The sequence below is a fragment of the Gigantopelta aegis genome, chromosome 4 (assembly GCF_016097555.1).
Source record: "Gigantopelta aegis isolate Gae_Host chromosome 4, Gae_host_genome, whole genome shotgun sequence".
Taxonomy (NCBI): Eukaryota; Metazoa; Mollusca; class Gastropoda; order Neomphalida; family Peltospiridae; genus Gigantopelta; species Gigantopelta aegis.
Window position 1 is genome coordinate 94,395,825 of NC_054702.1, and position 20,887 is coordinate 94,416,711.

The following is a 20,887-nucleotide window of genomic DNA, read 5'->3' on the forward strand; positions in this document are numbered from 1 at the left end:
GTTTATAATAATCAATAGACATATGCGTACGGACTCCAATTTGTGTGTGTGTGTGGGGGGGGGGGGGGGGGCTGAGTTTGCCCGACTTAAACGAAAATGCTGAAATCTGAATAACAAAATTTATTAATATTTGCATTACTACCAAACGAATCACCATGCATTTTTACACGGACCACAGTTAAATAGTGTGAGTAGGTTGATGAAAATACATAATAAAAAGGTTTCAAGTCAACTCATTGTACTGGATCGTCTCAATCGATTTTCCCTCTGTCTGTTGGATGGTGCATATAAATACCCCTTGCTACTAATACAAAAATGTAGCGGGTTTCCTCTCTAAGACTATGTAAAACAATTACCAAATGTTTGACAACCAATAGCCGATAATTAATAAACGAATGTGCTCTAATGTCAAACAAAACAAACTTCTAGCGTTTTTGCCCGAACTTTATTGCTACTACTTGAATGCGAATATTTTTTCCAGCATTGGGGAGCAGACGACCCCTCTGTACGCTAATATTTTGGTATAGCCCGAGTACACTGCTGTTCTAGAGCTAGACGGACATTTGGACCGTCCAAATGTCCGTCTAGCTCGCGAACGGCAGAGTACTCTTAGTTCTGGCTAATGTCCGTAGAGACGATCCTATTGAACAAAAGATCGGTTTTGTCTCTTAACCACGCAGTAATCATCGCTAAAAGCACAGTGGCATCACGATTACAAACTGAGAAAGACTTGGGTAATTTTGTAATTTACCGTTAGAATTCATCAAAACGTCTTCAGCTAGATGCTTTCAACATTTATTAATTTCACTGATGGAAGTATTAAAATAGTTGATTTTTAGCTCACAGCAGGATTTCTGGCTATAGGTTGACTTGAGCAAATCGGGGACTTCTGTGTGCTACATTCGAAGCTAACCGTCAAATACGGACAGACTAAAAGCAACTGCAGCGCTGTCCAATCATACATGTGGTGACTGTTGTATTTATACAAAGTGGATCTGCTGTTGATTTGATGAAGCAGTTTCAGCGTCTGCATTCATTCATTCGTTCGTTTGTTAGTTCGTTCGTTCACTCGCTCCTCGCGCATTGATTTACGTTTCTTCAGTTTTAGACGATAATATAATAATTTAGTTTACAAAATAAACATTAAAAACATTTTATCCACTGAATGATTTAAAATAAATTCAGAAACATCGGCACGAGATTAAATTTATTTATTAAATCAAATAAATGAAAGAAATCTTTCAGATAAAAAATGCTGTAATTTATGTTCATTACTCACTAATGTTATATATGTAATGTGTCCAAGTCGTTAAAATATAGTATTCAAGTTTTTGAATACCCAAAGGTAAAATTGAATATTAAAACAGAAGATAAAACTACTGAAGTTCTGTAACACAGTAGCCTTATACAGTAGCCTTATAATGTAATGACAATATATACTAAATTATACTACAGTTACTATAGTAGAGCTGCACTATGGTATTGTAAACATGTAATATACTGTACCACTGTAGTATTGTGAAAATAACAGTACTGTTGTATTTGAGCACAGTCGTGCTGTAAATATGTAGTACTGTAGTAGTGTAACTGTAGCATAGTAGTACTGTAGTGTGGTAGAACTGTAGCACGGTAGTACTGTAGAATGTTAATACTCTTACAGTATTCAGCTATAATATATTAACTGTAAATGCATTTAGTGGGTGGGGGTATCTAGCTCAGTCGGAGGGACGCTTGCTTGAGGTGTTTTCGTCGTATGATCGAACTACCTGACAGGAGATTCTTCTCTAATTGTTTTTCCCCGTTCAATACAATGCCTCACGACTGGTATATCAAATATTGTATGTGTTGTCCTTTATGGGAAAGTGCATATAAGAAAACTTTACTGCTAATGGAAAAATACTGACCACATTCAATAGCCGATGATTAATAAAAATGTCTGCTCTTGTGGTGTTGTTAAATAAAACAATCTTTATAAAAGAATTAAGAGTTATAATAGTCCAGTAAAAAACGCATTTCGATTCCCGTTATAAAAACTGAAATTATCGTCTTTTCAAAATAGTCCGACAATGTTTTAGCCCCACTTGGCAGTAACGAGACCTAACGCTATCCGTGTATTAACTGTAACCGAATCAGTATGTTCACTAATTTTCACGAAACTCTGGATGAATCTGTGCACGGCGCGGAGTTAGGATAGGTTTAGGAGGCGGCCATCGGCTCCTTATTAGATTGAGGCGTCAATTTGCGACCCGCGTCTACGGGTTAAGCAGAGTTCTGTCCTTTATTGGATCGACTCACTAATGAAGGATGAAGTCGAGTTACTTTATCTGTCAGCTGCGGTTTCACTTCTTACCTAACAATGTTCCTATCAGAATAAATCGCCATTTAATTGAATTTGCTAAGTAATGGTGATCCATCCGCGATGAATCTAGACTCGTAGTTAAAAATGTGCAGTGATATAGAGATATGTTATTTATTAAACCTTAGTTGACAAAAGTTATAGTTTGTTTTGTTTAACGGTACCACTAGTCTAGACTCTAGAGCACATTGATTAATTAATCATCGGCTGCTGAAAGTGAATGTCTAAAACGTTCTATTGTTAAAAGGACATTCCCGAGTTTTCTACGATTAAATTTACATATCAAATATATTTTCTTGTTTAGAATATCAGTGTCTGTATATTCAATGTGTTTCTGGTCGTCTTAATATTTGTAAGAAGCCCAAACTGGATGTTATCTTCAAATAATTTCGTACGTACAAAAAAACCCCCAATATTTTAGGAAATAAAATGAAATTTAACCTAGTACAAATATTAGAACGATCAGAAACACGTTTAATATACAGCCACTAATATTTTATACAGAAAAATATATTTGATGTATAATTACAGTCGTCAAAAAGTCTTTGTTAGTCGATAACATCTTAAAAGTTGCAGCAAACTCAGAAATGTCCCTTTAGGTAGTACTAAACCAAATAACTTCCGGCTGGGTCAAAGTTCGAGGTGCACCGAACTTTGGATAGAGAAGTGAACACCACAAGTCCTGTGATTGGTTATAAATGTGAGTGTGTTGGTTGTAAAAAATAATAGTTTCATCTGGGTAAAAAAAATGTGCAATTTTATTTCATCTAGTACCAATGTGTCAAGTAGCCTTGTGCTTGAAACATGTATGGGGTACCTGTAAAAAAAAGTACTCTAATTTTGTGCGAAACTAGGGTAGTCATAGACGCTACCCGTTATCTCAGAAACGAGCAGCTTGACCCCCATTTTTTTCTGATTCACTTTAAGTGTAAGGGGTGGTAGTATTTATATCCGTGGCGTTTATGTCGGTTGATACGTTGCAGGTAGGAGTTTTAGCCACATATGTTACTATTGTCGTCTATGGGATTTGATTTGGTAGTATACACCCTTTAAGAAATGACTCCAGTTATGGGCTACAAGGTTTGTAATATATGATAATTCCGAAACGGAAAGGAAGGAAGGAAATGTTTTATTTACCGACGCACTCAACACATTTTATTTACAGTTATATGGCGTCAGACATATGGTTAAGGACCACAGAGATATTAGGAAAGGAAACCCGCTGTCGCCACTTCATGGGTTATACTCTTTTCGATTAGCAGCAAGGGATCTTTTATATGCACCATCCCATAGACAGGATAGTACATACCACGGCCTTTGTTACACCATCCGACGCCATGTAACCGTAGATAAAATGTGTTGAGTGCGTCGTTAAATAAAACATGTCCTTCCTTGTTACACAAGTTATCGAGCACTGGCTGGAACGAGAAGTAGCCCAATGAGCTCCGAAACGGAACAGTAGGAATATTTTTCTACTCTTCTTCAATGATAAGCAATTTCTTCTGTAAGGACTGTACGTATTTTACCCTTATTCTCCCTGATTTATTATTCCTGACACAGTAACATCTTAAAAATTACTAGTAGTTTGAATGATTTACCGTGTCTTGTAATAAGATGAAGTAAAATGGTATTGCTTCTGCGCTTATTTTGTTTAATAGTAAACGACACTAATTCTAAATTGTTTATGCTTACATAAATCAAATACCGTATTCGATAGCTATTGATGTTTTTTGTTTGTTCTTCCCCGCAGAATGCTGGATCAATTAGAAAGCAGATCTGAAACATGACTAACTGCCGCATTGCCTGTTGTGGGAAGTTCATCACGGGCAGCGCACGAGCGTTAAGCCTGTCACATGAAATATTTAGCATGTATAATTAGTTGGTAATTGATTAACTCGCTACCTCTTCTGTCGGCATGACGGAACATGTAATAATCAGCCAAATGATTTTGGTTGACTTAGTGAATCAATTAACCCATCTCCGTCCATAGAGCAAAAAATCAAAAAGACATAAAATGAACAAAAAATTAATGAAGGAAACCGACCATCACCGACTGTGTGATTTTCATCAGTTAAATTATATGGTTTTTGTCTTAGATTTAGTCACATTAAATAAGGCAGCTGTTGCATTTAACTCATTTGAATAGATCAGTTTGGTAGCCTTGGTCTGAATATATGCTGCTTAGTAGCTTTGATCCCAATAAAAATGCGTAGGTCTTCATTTGAGAAGACGGGCCGTTTGAGACTCTTAATTTAAACAGAAGTCTAGGCTGTTTAGCAAACTTGTTATCAACAGACGTCTTGACCTTTTGGTAGCCTTAATTTCAACTGAACATGGTAGGCTGTTTGGTAGCCACGTAGTTTCTGTGATTAGTTTGTGCCTTGATGTTACTACTACGGTAACAAAACTTCTGTTAGAATGAATATAAAATGACTTGCTGTTTCGGCTGCTTTTCTTTTGTTCTATCAGATAGAAAGATACTCTTTATTTCCTCCATATTATGAAGATTTGTACACACAAACAAATGTAGGAATATAAATAAATAAATTGATTAATTTTGGCTGCGTTTCTACGTTTCTAATATATTCAGGGCTTTTCCATTTTACAAATTGGTGTGTATATGTTAGTAACAGATCCAAAGTTTTCCTAAAGCGAGGATAAAACTTCGATGGAAAAATGCATTTTGCCTCTATACGATCTGGACAGCCTTGAGTGGGTATATATTAGGAACCATGTACTTTATAATAAGTTTTTGTTTGACATGACATTTACTACATCTTTGGTAGCCATGCCTGGCCAAATATAACTAGGGAACATCGAAAACGAACCAGGACACTGTGATATAGGGTCTTAGCCAGCTTGAAGAAAAAGGTCACCCTTAGATTAAAAACGCTGTTTTTGTATTTATCGCGGGAAGAGGCACTTGCCCCCACCAGGTACCATCCTGATTTTTAACGACATGATTTGAATATTTAAAACGCAAAGCGTAAACTGACAGGATTCCAGCCTACTGCACCGACTCGGATGGCATTTGAGAGCTCATTTCCCACTGGGACATCTACAAAAAATGGATGATCAATTTACTGTAGTTAAGAATGTGTACTGTTAAACACATTTGATGTTTGTCGCATTACCGTATTATCTCAGAGAAACGCATTACCAGCTAAGTAATCACATTTCCAACGACCATAATCAGTCATCATGTTCCGTAAAGAAAACCGCATATAACCATCACATTATTTCTAAATAGATGTCGTATATTCAGCCCAGCCACACGATATGACAAATGCGTTCTGTGGGATGACCATACCTTCAATTTGCTGTAAATTACGTTTCATGTCATGCGCCCGTTATTAGCAGCCATAGATCAAATACAAGCCACACGCTCTGAGGTAATCAAGACTGAAGATGGTCTGACGAAGATGGCAGCTCCCACCGTGTCAAAGCATCGAATCAATGATGAAAAGCGTGGGTATTAGAGACCCCTTATTATCCGCCAGTAGATTATGGTCCTCGTTTGGCCTTGTTTTAACGAGACTGCTGATTAACTTCACCTTGCTATCTCTGGAGAAGAAAATCGATGGTATGTCTCGAGATTATCAATAATTAGAAACTTCTCAGGGTAAAAGACATCTAACGCAGTGAGAAAGCTTTGATGTTGGCATCTTGTAATGGTGGTATACCCTTTGAAAAGCAATTGGGGATAACTTCAGAGCTAACACAATAATGCTTCTAACTAGATTTCCTTTTTTCCAAAGCTTAATAGGCTTTTGTCATGAGGATTTTTTCTTTCTTTCTTTCTTTTTGACAAGTTCACTATTAATAAAATTATCAAAAAATTCTATATTATAATATCCATTTGTACATACACACATTTTATGTTTAGTCTTCGTATTAAGAGAAGGGCACAGAAGTATAAAATCCGATAGGCAACACTGTCTGACGTTATCAAAAAACTATTTCTGTATGACGGTAGTCAAAATATTGTTTTACAACGTTCTGACAGTCTGCACTTGTAAATCACTGTCAAACTGCCATACCATGAAATGCTAATCTCTTCCATGCATTAATACACAACTCCTAAAAATTACATTTCATATATAACGATTCGCAACTCATATTTGGCACAACCTTGTAAACAAACCTGCCCACACGGTGCCTATGTTTGCATTTAATTGGCCACAACGGTGTAACTAATGAGAACTGATTTCAAAGTGTTTATGAAATCTACTAGACATTGTATTAGCCTTTGTAAAATAATATGGTAACTCACGGTATTGAGTCATAAGTGGAACAATCGAATAAATATTTAGTGATATATATAACTTTAATACATGTACACGTACTACTTCCTTCCCAGTTGTTTTTCTCTATTTGTCTGTTTGTCTGTCTCTCCGTTAGTTATTTTTGTCCATTAGCATGTTTATGTTTTTACTAGTGATGCCAGCAACTGAACATGTGCAACCGATGAATCTTCCATGTCGTTTATTAACCAAGATGACTAATTTAGGATGATCGCAAAAGAAAAAAAATCTTCAGAACTTAATCAGAACAGACTTTGTCCTTTTGTCTCCTTGTGATTAAAGTGGTTGTCGTGCTTCGATACTGACCGTCATCCCATATCAAGTGACGTGACCGTCTGATCTGGTCATTGGTCAACGAATAGTTCCAAATGAATTCATCCGCGCAGAGTCTTCCGGTGACCTGACCACGGACTTCTCACAGCTGAGACGGCGTCGGGTTTCACAATACTGTGATCCACGTCGACGAGCAGTCACGGAGAGGGAAACATCCCATGGTGCACCGGTCAGCGCTTTTGAAAAGATCCCGAACTAATTTCATTTCTGATCCTTTGATGGCGGCCATAGGCGTGTCGCAACCAAGGAAGTCGGTCTAATTCAAACTGCCAGTTATCACTCTGTCCGTGAACTTTGGCTGGCTTGTTCACTGAGCTGTGTGATCAAAATACAATAATTACTGTCAATTAGTTTTTGTTTGTCGCGGAATTGCTTACAATTTGCAGTGATCATAACAACTATCAAGCTCACATCACTTAGCATTGATCTTAGTTTTACAAACTTTCATCCATAAGTGGACATTCTGAAGTGGACAAGTAAAACCAATTTTGATATTACTTTTTCTTCAACCTTGTTTTCTTAATATTGAATAACTCATATTTGACTTTTTAAAATATCTAATATGATAAATTTGGTACATTTGACGCATTAAACATAAACAATAATACAAACAACAACAACGACCATACATTTAACAATACTAATGATGATGATGATGACAATGATAATGCCGACGATGATGATTATAAAGTCAAAACCTTATTAGTAACCATCTAAGATAGTACAAAAATGTTGTTTGAAAGACAATTCGCAACCTCACACAGGTGAGTTTGCAATGTCAAATACTTGAAATCTTAAGTGTGTTGTTTTAATTCAGGTGGTCACTTACCAGAATTTGTCGCTTGAATCAGGTTTGACTGTACTAATAAGATGCATACTTTACTTTGGCTGAACTAAAATAGAACCCACTGCGACCACACAGGCTATTCCTACCGAGAAAGCCACAAGAGATCCCCGTAGACGGGACAGTACATACTACGGCTTTTGATATACCAGACATGGAGCACTGATTGCGACAAGAAAAAAAAAAAAACGACTTTATACATGGCGACCTCAGGCGAGCACTCTACCGACTGAGCTAGTTCCCGACATCTTGTAAACTAGAGACATTACTATTTTATTGTTGTGTATTACCGTGAAGTGTTCAACTGCAATATTAATATTTTATTCTCGTGTATTACCGTGAAGTGTTCAACTGCAATATTACTCTTTCATTGTCCTGTATTACCGTGAAGTGTGCAGCTGCAATAGTACTGTCTCATTGTGTATTACCGTTAAGTGTTCAACTGCAATATTACTCTTTCATGGTCCTGTATTACTGTGAAGTGTTCAACTGCAATATTACTCTCTCATTGTCGTGTATTACCGTGAAGTGTTTAACTGCAATATTACTCTCTCATTGTCGTGTATTACCGTGAAGTGTTCAACTGCAATATTGCTATCTCATTGTCGTGTATTACCGTGAAGTGTTCAACTGCAATACTACTCTCTCGTGGTCCTGTATTACTGTGAAGTGTTCAACTGCAATATTACTCTATCATGGTCCTGTATTACTGTGAAGTGTTCAACTGCAATATTACTCTCTCGTGGTCCTGTATTAACGTGAAGTATTCAACTGCAATATTACTCTCTCATGGTCCTGTATTACCGTGAAGTGTTTAACTGCAATATTACTCTCTCGTGGTCCTGTATTAACGTGAAGTATTCAACTGCAATATTACTATCTCATTGTCGTGTATTACCGTGAAGTGTTCAACTGCAATATTACTCTCTCATGGTCCTGTATCAACGTGAAGTGTTCAACTGCAATATTACTCTCTCATGGTCCTGTATTACTGTGAAGTGTTCAACTGCAATATTACTCTCTCATGGTCCTGTATCAACGTGAAGTGTTCAACTGCAATATTACTCTCTCATGGTCCTGTATTAATGTGAAGTATTCAACTGGAATATTACTCTCTCGTTGTCGTGTATTACTGTGAAGTGTTCAACTGCAATACTACTCTCTCATGGTCCTGTATTACTGTGAAGTGTTCAACTGCAATATTACTCTCTCATGGTCCTGTATTACCGTGAAGTGTTCAACTGCAATATTACTCTCTCATGGTCCTGTATTACCGTGATGTGTTCAACTGCAATATTACTGCCTCATGGTCCTGTATTACGGTGAAGTGTTCAACTGCAATATTACTCTCTCATGGTCCTGTATTACAGTGAAGTGTTCAAATGGAATATTACTCTCTCGTTGTCGTGTATTACTGGGAAGTGTTCAACTGCAATATTCCTATCTCAATATGTATTACCGTGAAGTGTTCAACTGCGATATTGCTATCTCATTGTCCTGTATTACCGTGAGATGTTCAAGACAGGAAGGTGCACACACGCCAGCTACTGCATCTGTTGATTACTTCCTGTATACACCACGACACCAGCCAACCATGGCGTCATATCAAGAATCTTCCTTGAAACCTTTACATAAAGATAAAACCTAATCACAGATTACACGCTTGCTTTCCTTTCTTTCACGGGATATTGGCCTTTCAACCCCGAGAAGACTGTCTAATCTGGTATATTGGGCACTCGCACAAATAGCGTGGTCTTTATGTCAAATGTATTGTCAAAATATTCAATAAACACAAATATAAATGCGTGCTGTGTTCTTTTGCCAGGTATGTCAATATGTACATATTGTATTACAGATGCACCAAAGGTGTCTCGTGGGCGGCAACACGTTGACACGAACGAGGTACTGTTAGAAAGACAAGAATGACAGACACACAAAATATATATGCCATGAACTAATGAACATAAAGAAAAGAAAAAAATTTTTTATTTAACGACGCACTCAACACATTTTATTTACGGTTATATGGCGTCAGACATATGGTAAAGGACCACACAGATATTGAGAGAGGAAACCCACTGTCGCCGCTTCATGGGCTACTCTTTTCGATTAGCAGCAAGGGATCTTTTATATGCACCATCCCACAGACAGAATAGTACATACCACGGCCTTTGTTACACCAGTTGTGGAGCACTGGCTGGAACGAGAAATAGCCCAATGGGTCCACTGACGGGGATCGATCCTAGAACGACCGAGCATCAAGCGAACGCTTTACCACTGGGCTATGTTCCGCCCCTAATGAACATAAAACTAAATCTTAATTAAAGAAAGAAAGACATGTTTTATTTAACGACGCGCTCAACACATTTCATTTACGGTTATATGGCGTCAGGCATATGGAAAAGGACCACACAGGTATTGAGAGAGGAAACCCGCTTTCGCCACTTCACGGGCTACTCTTTTTGATTAGCAGCAAGGGATATTTTTATATACACCATCCCACAGACAGGGTAGTACATACGACGGCCTTTGATATACAAGTCGTGGTGCAGTGGCTGGAACGAGAAATAGCCCAAATGGGCCCACCGACAGAAATCGATCCCACACTGACCGCGCGTCAAGCTAGTGCTATACCACTGGGCTACGTCCCGCCTCAAATGTTAATTATGCCCAAGCACTAGTACACGTACATCGGAGATGAACTTACAATGTTGGTAACGTGTTCGTCTAAAGTACACGTAGGTAAGGTCGCTGGGCGGTTTTGACATTGCACAGTCGTCATCTTGTAATCGTTTTGTGTTACATACCTTGGTATGATATTTTGCTTACTGTTTCACAGCTCTTTCAAAGACGCCATTTATTAATGAATGAATCAATGAATGAACGAACGAATGTTTAATGACACCCCGAACACAAAACCTACATCTCGCTATTGGGTGTTTACCAGCCTTGGTGGCCTCGTGGTTAGACCATCGGTCTACAGGCTGGTAGGTACTGAGTTCGGATCCCAGTCGAGGCATGGGATTTTTAATCCAGATAGCGACCGAGTGAGGCTCAATGGCTAGGTGTAAACCACTTGCACCGACCAGTGATCCATAACTGGTTCAACAAAGGCCATGGTTTGTGCTATCCTGCCTGTGGGAAACGCAAATAAAAGATTCCTTGCTGCCTGTCGTAAAAGAGTAGGCTATGTGGCGACAGCGGGTTTCCTCTAAAAAAACAGTGTCAGAATGACCATATTTTTGACGTCCAATAGCCGATTATAAGATAAAAAATCAATGTGCTCTAGTGACGTCGTTAAATAAAAACAAACTTTACTATTGGGTGTCATAATAAGGTAAATGAGTAAATGAAGAGATCATGTTTAGTAACAAGAAATAATGCAAATAATTCATATGCCAACATTCAACTGAACTTCAAATACGCTTTCCTTAATATACAAAAAAAGTTTGTTTTGTTTAACGACACCACTAGAACACATTGATTTATTAATCATCGGCTATTGGATGTTAAACATATGGTAATTTTTGACAATCATAGAGAGGAAACCCGCTACATTTTTCCTTTAGCAGCAAGGGACCGTTTATATGCACCAACCCAGAGACAAGATAGCACATACCACGGCCTTTGATATACCAGTCATGGTGCACTGGCTGGAACCGACCGCGCATCAAGCGAGCGCTTTACCACTGGGCTATGCCCCACCCATCCTTAGTATACACACACCGGTAATATATACAGCACATGATGTAACAGAGGGGGACATATCCCTACCCATCCAGTTATAAAGTTCTCGAAATACCATGTTAGAATTATACTACATGACTTTCAGTTTAATATCTTTTTTTTTTATGAATGAGTATATTAAACGTGGTATCTAAACTGAGCTAGATGCCACCTTATAATTACTATAGAAGTGAAAACTGAAAACCGTGCAGTATTTTTTTTTATACAGCCGACAATTACAGCATTCCTTGAGAACCCTTAAAATGTTTTACATTGAATGTCTTACATTGTTGACGTCATGATGTAATTTTCCCTCCGGCTTATCGATATACCAGCTGGTCCCTTTTGTTACCACATTGGTATGCTCCATTCCGCCAACTTTATAACAACTCTTATAATACAAATGCTAATACAGAGGTTTAAAAAGAGAACAATACATTTTTTGTCAAAGAAACTTAATTTAATCAGCACCTTTGAAAACATTCATGTCAACGCTCTAACAGTCGTATAAGGAAATACACTGTGCACTATAAACGCCAATGTTAAGTGATTATGAAAACACGGGCGATGGCAAATGAGGTTTTTTCAAAGCGACCTATGTTGATTTTGTTCTGCCTACGTTCTTTTTTTAACAATTACGTTAGCTTTGTTGCTGAAAATCGTACGTTACTAATGTAGAAAGCTTATAATATTACACTGTCATCACGCTAATGAAAGTGATTTCGGTTTCGATTTCATTGCATAATATTTCTCTACAATGACTTTCTTTTTCTATATTCATTATAATAAGCTAACACAAAGAGCAAGCGATATTCATAAAGACGATTTTTTAGATCAAACGAACATGACTAACTGCGGAATATTGCCTTGATTGGTGAAGTTATACTAACGTCACATATTCGTCTTAAAATAATCTGGTTACCATGGTGTTGTTTGATGCACTTAGATACACAACAAACCTTGTTAGATTATGAGCGAAATGTCTCAATGGTTTGCCAGATATCCTACTGGGAGGAAAGTGGAATCAGGTGCGAGATAAGAATAAACCGAGAGCCACCTGCCGGGTAAACTTTAATAAACGTCAAATTTCAAAATGCTTTTGGCAGCCCTGTGAGTCTTGATAATAGGGTCCGTTGTGTACTGTAGATGAAGCAACTGTTACGTGGTTGTATTCAAGTGCAATTATAGAGCAAAAGGTAATCAAATGGCATTCCAAGTATAGCACAGAGCGTTCAATGACTGCCTATCAAATTGCGTTGTATATCTAAAAGAATACGGCAGAAAAAAGCACTACCTTTGATTTAAAAAAAGAAAGAATTAATCACATGCAGTTTCAGAGATAACCCCCAATTTGGTACGATTTTCCCCGCAGTGTGAAGAGATATCCCAGCTAGTCTGGCGATGCCTGTCTTTAATTTGGACCAGTCTGAAATAAGCAATGTGGAAAGTAATGTTTCGCCTGAGGTTGTTGTCTCAGTGGCCCAATCTCTCATTGGGCTTTTCCCCGTTCCAACCAGTGCCCCACGACTGGTATACAAAAGATTGTGGTATGTGTTGCCCTGTCTGTGGGAAAGTGTATATAAAAATTCACTTGCTTCTAATGGACAAAACGTATCGGGTTTTCTCTAAAGACCAAGAGTCAAAATTACCAAATGTTTGATATCCAAAAGCGGATGATTAATAAATCAATGTGTTCTAGTGGTATCGTTAAACAAACCAAACGTTTACGTTTGGCTATCTATATCTGAGCGCAAAGTTTCCTTGGAATCCCCAAGATGTCGAACGTAATGCAACTGAGTGCTGTTCTGTTTTGTTTTGTTCTGTTCTGCTCTGCTGTGTTCGGTTCTGATTGCAGTGTGGGAGATGCACTGTTGTTGCCAGACCAACTATTTAAACGTTAAAGTTTGATTTGTTTAACAACACCACTGGAGCAGATGAATTTATTAATCATCGGCTATTGACTGTCAAACATCTGGTAATCTTGACATAGTCTTAGAGAGGAAATCCGCTATATTTTTCCATTAGTAATAAGGGATCTAACAGACAGGATGGCACATACGACGGCCTTTGATATACCAGTCGTGGTGCACTGGCTTGAACGAGAAATAGCCTAAGTGGCCCACCGACGGGGATTGATCCCAGACCTACAGAGCATCAGGCGAGCAAGCGTTTTACCAGTGGGCTACGTCCAGCCCATAGGTCTTCCGCGTCGTCACTTTCGTCGTTCTTAGTTTTGAAATATATTTGCAGCTCAATCGTAACCTGATTATATGTTTAATGAAGCCACGAGTACTGGGCGTTTGAAGTACAGACAAGAGAAGCAGACCTATATACAGGACTCGTACGTTATGTATTCCATTACATCAGCTCAGTGGCTAACGTCACGCTGGTTATAATGCTGTTGACACCCTACGCATCGTTTAACATGGCCAGTTCTTTCTTTGAACTCTATTAATTAGCAACATTGTCTCACAGTGTAAATGGCACACGGCAGTCTCCATTGTTTGTGTCTTTCATCGATCCCGTGGGTAATGATGGGGAAATATTTTAAACATGGGGACAGAGGCAAGCGTGCGTTTTGCTGACCTTTCACTTTGTTTTGCAGGTGGCGCTCGCTGACCCGGCTTTTCTGCGCATGTCAAGGATCAGCAATAGAGCCTCGCTTCGGCTTTTGTCTTGCGCGACTCGTCGTTGTCTATCGAATACAATAACGTTATGGACAACGTTCTTCATTACTGTGGAATTAGCACAACAATGGCAGGCACAACGTGAAGCAGCTGCGAAGAGGTTGTGTAAACGCGGTTCCGGAGAAACCCTCTAAGTACCTCAATGTGCAGGAAGTGAACACAATGCCAGGCCACACAAAGCAGTAGCAGATTATCTCAAACAAATGTCCCATAATAAAGGGTTCGCATCAAATAAACAGTGCAATCGTGCAGTCAATGGCACTTGTGTCAAAATGTCCACAAAATTGATAGTTCGATTCACTTTCAATGGATGCTCGGAAACCAAAGTTCATGAGTTGGCGCATATTTCCGATATCTGCTTTAAAAGGTATTCTTTTAAAAACAGGTATTGTTACTGATATGGATCTAGGTGTTTGTAGAAGTTCATAAATGGGCTGGACGATCTATAAATGAACAGAAATAATGAAATAACCTCGATTGATAGAAACTAGGTTAAAATGAAGGGAGGAAAGTGAAAAAAAGAAGTTAAAATGGTCAATTTTATTTGAGATATAAAAATATGTTCATAAATCGTAATACATTGTACTGCTAAAGAAATTACTAATAGGCATGAAGCAAACAGTTGCAAGTACAACACCAGTTTCCACTTCGATCTTTTTTATTTTTAGAGTGATATCACTGATACAGATTCTACACAAACTTTTACGATAATAGATGATCTCCCCTTTATTTTTATCACTATTCATTCGTGTACATTGGTTATCATTTCCGTGACATAGCAACATACTTATATATGATAATCCAGATATTAGTATTCAGATATCTAGATAATCTAATGACAGTATTTGCTGTTTATCAAAAACAAATTATATCACTTCGTAGTTAATGGCCTCGTGTGATGCGGAATGTGGATTACGATAACAATTATTACTTTTTATATGGATTAAAACGCGTCTAATGGCCTATTAAGAGTCACAAGCCACGTTCCTTGCGCAGTGTATGATAATATTATTATTTTAATTCGAGTGAAATGAAATGCAAGAATCCAACTCGAACCATTTATTTCACGAAAGGTCCCAAAAACACTGGAAATTACCCACGTTATCTTATACCTGCTTATGCAAATGAGTGCGAAATTCGGGTCTTCATTGAATCACTATGCCATTTTTGTCAAATTTTGTGATGATGTCACCAATTTGTATTCCTTGCTGCTCATATTTCAATCGATTTGTTCCACAAATGATGTGCCACGACTCTTTGCGCTGGCTCTGTACAGCATTTGCATGTCTCTATCTTTATGATCATCCGCCCTTGGCACAACGCGTCTTTGATCTGGTAGATCCTCGCGCAAAGTACCTCTATTGATCACGGTGAATCAAACACAGCCTCCGGGTCCCGTGCACAGTAGCTAAAATATCTAAATGGACGATACAATCTCGGAACGGTGGTCGAGCGGTCTACGCGCTTTATTCCATATGACACTTGTGATATATTTATCGCTTCGCGGGATTGCGTCTAATTTGGTAATGTCACTTGCGCAGTATAGATCATTGAGAACTTAAACATCATGTACTCAATATCTGTCAGAAGTAATAAAACGAAAATAGCCTACATGCCGGAGCACGTTATGCAAACATGCGCCATGTCGTATCGTATCGTGTGATATTAAGGTGCGTATCACTACGAGCGAATAACGTTACGCAAACTAACTAGTTTATACGAAAGCTGGATCGCTCTGGGTGATGCCTGTCGTAAATATGGATTTATATCACGCAATATTTGCATCATGCTCGAGTTAGGAATCCAAATGAAGATGTATTATATGAATATGACACCCAATTGGTAAAATATGTCTTATCTAATCGACAGAAGCTTTTGTTTTGTTGAACATCTAGGTCTGCGTTCAGAGTTAACGTTCGAAACGATTTGCTTGATTCCTAGTTTGGACATTTGAATGAACGTGAAGCGTATAAAGCCAGTCTAGCGACTGTTTGTCTTCTGTGTCAGGTTGAACTTAGACTAGATCATGTATGTATATACTACTCAAAAGAATTTAAGGGTCTAAAATTTATAACCAAATAAGTTTCAGAGTGTATTAGATTGATGATGTAAACTACACCAAATTTTTTATTTATTGTTCCATATTTACAAAAAACCACAAATAAACGTCACTGTATACAAGAAAGTCACATGACATGCTGTCAAAGTTGAAGGTTGTCAAACATGGATTTTACACATTAGAACATTCGTTTAATAGTGTGTGAATCCACCCCTGGCGCGAATACACTCGACACATCGTTGCCTCATGCTGTTGATCAGACGTCTGAAGAACTCTTGGGGAATGGCCTGCCACTCTGCCATAAGAAGTTGACCCAGATCATGAAGGTTGGCCGGAGGGGCATGGTTATCCCGAACTCTCCTGCCTAATTCGTCCCAGGCGTGCTCTATTGGGGCCAAGTCAGGCGAATATGATGGCCAATCCATCCTGGCGATACCTTGTTGTCTGAGAAAGTCTGGTACCACCCTGGCGCGGTGGGGTTTGGCATTGTCATCCTGCAGAACTGCCCCGCCGCCAATCTGCTGAAGGCCTGGGAGAACCAACGGCCGGATAATCTCATTCAGATAGCGGATTCCATTCAGATTGCCATCCACCACATAGAGGGGGGTCCTGTGGTGGATAGAGATGCCGCCCCACACCATGACGCTGCCACCACCGAACCGGTGACGTTGTCTAACGTTAACGTCAGCGAAGCGCTCCCCAGGACGTCTGTAAACACGAACCCGACCGTCGTTGAACTGGAGACTAAACCTGGACTCATCAGTGAACATCACTCGACCCCACTGAACACGTTGCCACCGCAGATGAAGCGTGCACCAGTGACGTCTGGCCGTTCTGTGACGCAGTCCGCAGATTGTCACGTAATCGGCGTGCAGTGGTTGTGCGTTGACGTAGAGCCATATTGGTGATGTAGCGGTCCTCTCTATTTGTAGTGCTTCGAGGTCTTCCCGACTGTGGACGATTTCGAACAGAATTCGTTGCTTGGTACCGTTGCCACAGTCGGCCAACGACACTCTGACTGACACCAAGTCTCAGAGCAACATTTCTTTGCGTATTGCCATCCTGAAGCCAAGCAATAGCCCTTCCTCGATCTTCGATAGTCAGTTGAAGTCGTACCATTGTCGAATTTGGAGTGTGCACCGTACACGAACGCAAGCTCCAATTATACAGAAATTCAGCATTGGGAACATGGAATATACGTGCAAAGCGTGCAAATGAAGCGCTTTGTGAAAAAGCAAGTTATGGGCACGTAGCAGACCTTTCGCTTTCGCCCTAATTTACGTGCAAATGTAAGCATGTTTTCGCCATTAAAACTAGTCGACAGTGTCAATGACAGTGGATTTTAATTCATTTATGGGTTGCTTAGACCCACTTTCGTCAAAATGGAACAATACCATGCGTGACATTATGGTCTAGCTAATATAATTGACATTCAGAAAATAATGTCGAAAATATCGTCTGACCCTTAAATTCTTTTGAGTAGTATATATATAAATGTTGAAAGAAAGCAAAAACAAATATTTAATATACTTTTGATCAGACATCACTTTGGCTTGGGATAGGATGCTCACCTTTTGTGGCCAGCATAATTTATCAAGTCGATCAAGCAAATGTTTAGCCACTGCGAATAAAGGTTTCAGCATTTCTGTTTTGGGGCACATTATCTGTATTTTCTGGGAAATGTGCTTAAAGCAAAGAGTTCGCAGTCAAAATTGCTATTTTTAATTAATGAAAATTTTGTTTCAGAAATGATTGAAGCACTTTTACGATATGTTACCGATATTCTTTTGCGATAAGTCTATAAAGAAAATGTCATTGCCAGCCATTATAAACATGATGACGATACTTGGACGAAACAATTCCAAGTCAAAATCCTTAAGAGAAACGATAGCGGTAACATACCGAAAACGTGCTGGTCTAATTTTAATTCAGTATACTGCAAGTACTTGGAAAAAGAAAGAAGGAAGTGTTTTATTTAACGATGCACTCAACACATTTTATTTACGGTTATATGGCGTCAAACATATGGTTAAGGACCACACAGATAATGAGAGAGGAAACCCGCTGTCGCCACTTCATGGGCTACTCTTTTCGATTAGCAGCAAGGAATCGTTTATATGCACCATCCCACAAACAGGGTAGTACATACCATGGCCTTCGATATATCAGTCGTATTGAACTGGCTGGAACGAGAAATAGCCCAATGGACGCAAGTACTTGGAGAACTTTGCATGCACATGGAATTCAGTTTTCTGTGAACCTCTTGTTTTCTCTCTCAATGCTGTTATATATTTTCGTCTTTTTAATATAGCACCGGTTTTCTGTCATAATAGATATTTTGTGCCCTAATGCATTTTCTGTTTTCATTTTGAAAGTGGATTAAGAGAATGAAATTTCACTTTATCTGTCTAGGTTCTACAGAGTAATTGCTTATTGATTTTCAGAATGTTCATGGTTTGTTTTATTACGTCTATGTATTACATTTTATCCTCAAGTAATGGGTTATTACATTTCAATAACCCTCTGCATGTTTTACAAGAGAATGATTTGAAATGCAATTTCGTAAAAGAATGCTGTGATCGATAGTTGCTGTCATTTTAGCATGTCAACACGACTAGTCATTACACTATGAAATATGACATAACAAAATCCACCATAATCTTGGTTTATTTTACTTTGTTCTTTTTTGTCTATGTGTAATTTTATGATTAGAATTTCAGTGTACAGAGATACGTTTACAGATACAACATACTAATGAGACGTTTCTTTCGATCTGATATTGTTTCAGCCAGTGTATATTTCAAAAGAAATGAAGGAAATATTGTGTATGTGTGTTAACGACACTTTAGAGACAAAGACGACTACAATGACTCAATTTTTGTTTTTAGATATTGTTCCTGTAGAAGACAAAGTCCAATAAATAATTTACAGAAGCAATGACAGTATGCAGTGCTGACAACCCGTTGATAATGACGATGGTGCTAGGTATTCGTCAAGTTGTTGATATCTACTGACGTCAAAGAAAACATCTTATTACCTACTAGAAGCAGGCGGTATTGTAAATTCGCTTTCAGACAACTACGACAGCACATACCACGACCATTCAAGGGGGAATGACGAATGAATGAACGAATGAATGGATTAATGAATAAACGAATGAATGAACAAAGCACTGAATGGATGTATGAATGAGTGAAGGAATGGTGAGGAACAGAGAGAGAGAGAGAGAGAGAGAGAGAGAGAGAGAGAGAGAGAGAGAGAGAGAGACGGGAAGAGAGAGACAGACAGACAGAGACACAGATACAGATGTAGCTAGTTTTTAAGTGGTTTCATGAGGTCCCTTAGGAATCATGCACCTTTTTCCTATCGTTTCAAACTAGTGTCAAGGTGTTCTTGTGAGAAAAAGCATACAAAGGATCATTGTTTTTAACCGTAGTGTAGTCAAAATAGATGTTGGTCCATAGTATTTTAGTCTTTTAGAGTGCACTTTACAGCCCAATACCTCAGATTTTGGCGCTTGATGTTTCTGTTCTCACTCATGGTCCATAACAGACCAGATATACCAACCCAGCACGAGTGAACGTAATACTAGTTGGCATACTATTAGCTCTCTAGGTCACCGAGACATACAAACCGCTTTCACCGCGTCAAGGAATAATAATAAAACAATTAACCATGGAGTGGTGGGCCGTATTATTGAGAGAAGACAGCATAATGGCCAAACATATTCCCACTGACTGTTAAAACGAGAACATCCAGCCTTAATAAGGCCGATTCCATAACCGCCACGCCATGAAGATCGGCACGAAGGCCTTTAAAATTAAAGTACACGTTTTGCTAATAAAGCAAGAGCTTTGGTCGGAATAGCTTGTGTAAATACGAGAAGGCTCTAAACATTGTAATAAACTCTAAAACCTTTCAAATGTATTACCGACACAATGAAAAACACGTTACATTCACTTTAACACAACATTCTCAAAAGAAAAAGAAAGAAAAAAAAGTGTTAATGAATATGGAACGTAACAACAATTACTCCGCTGATACATTAGAAATCCATTTTCGCCGGGATAGTTCTTTGTATGAGTTTGGTTCCAGAGGACGACATTTGATTTATGTTCCTTTCACCATGATCGATACAACACTTAGATCTCTCTTACCACGGGTAGTTTGTTTTAGTCACTCAGGTAGACGCGTTTCATGCCCTCTTATTACCGCGGTGCCAAGACAAATGGCCTGTCTGTTCAAATCAGTGAGTTTATTTACGAGAATAGGAACTAATTTCCGTGACTCTGGTTTTTGTGCGCGGTGTTAAAAAGGAAAATCTCAAATAGGAAATTAAACATTATAATGTGTCATACGCAACAGTTCTCTTGAACAGCATCACTTTGATGTTTTCGTTGTGGGCATCATGCAAGTTTGCTGCTACTCTTAGTGATATAACGATATATATACAGAATAATTTGCAGTTCACTTCACAAGTAACATGGTCAAGTAAAATATAGTACAGCCACATTAGATCCTGTTAAGGGATTATAAAACAATCTGTTTTTATAATCAATATTCGATTCATGATTAATT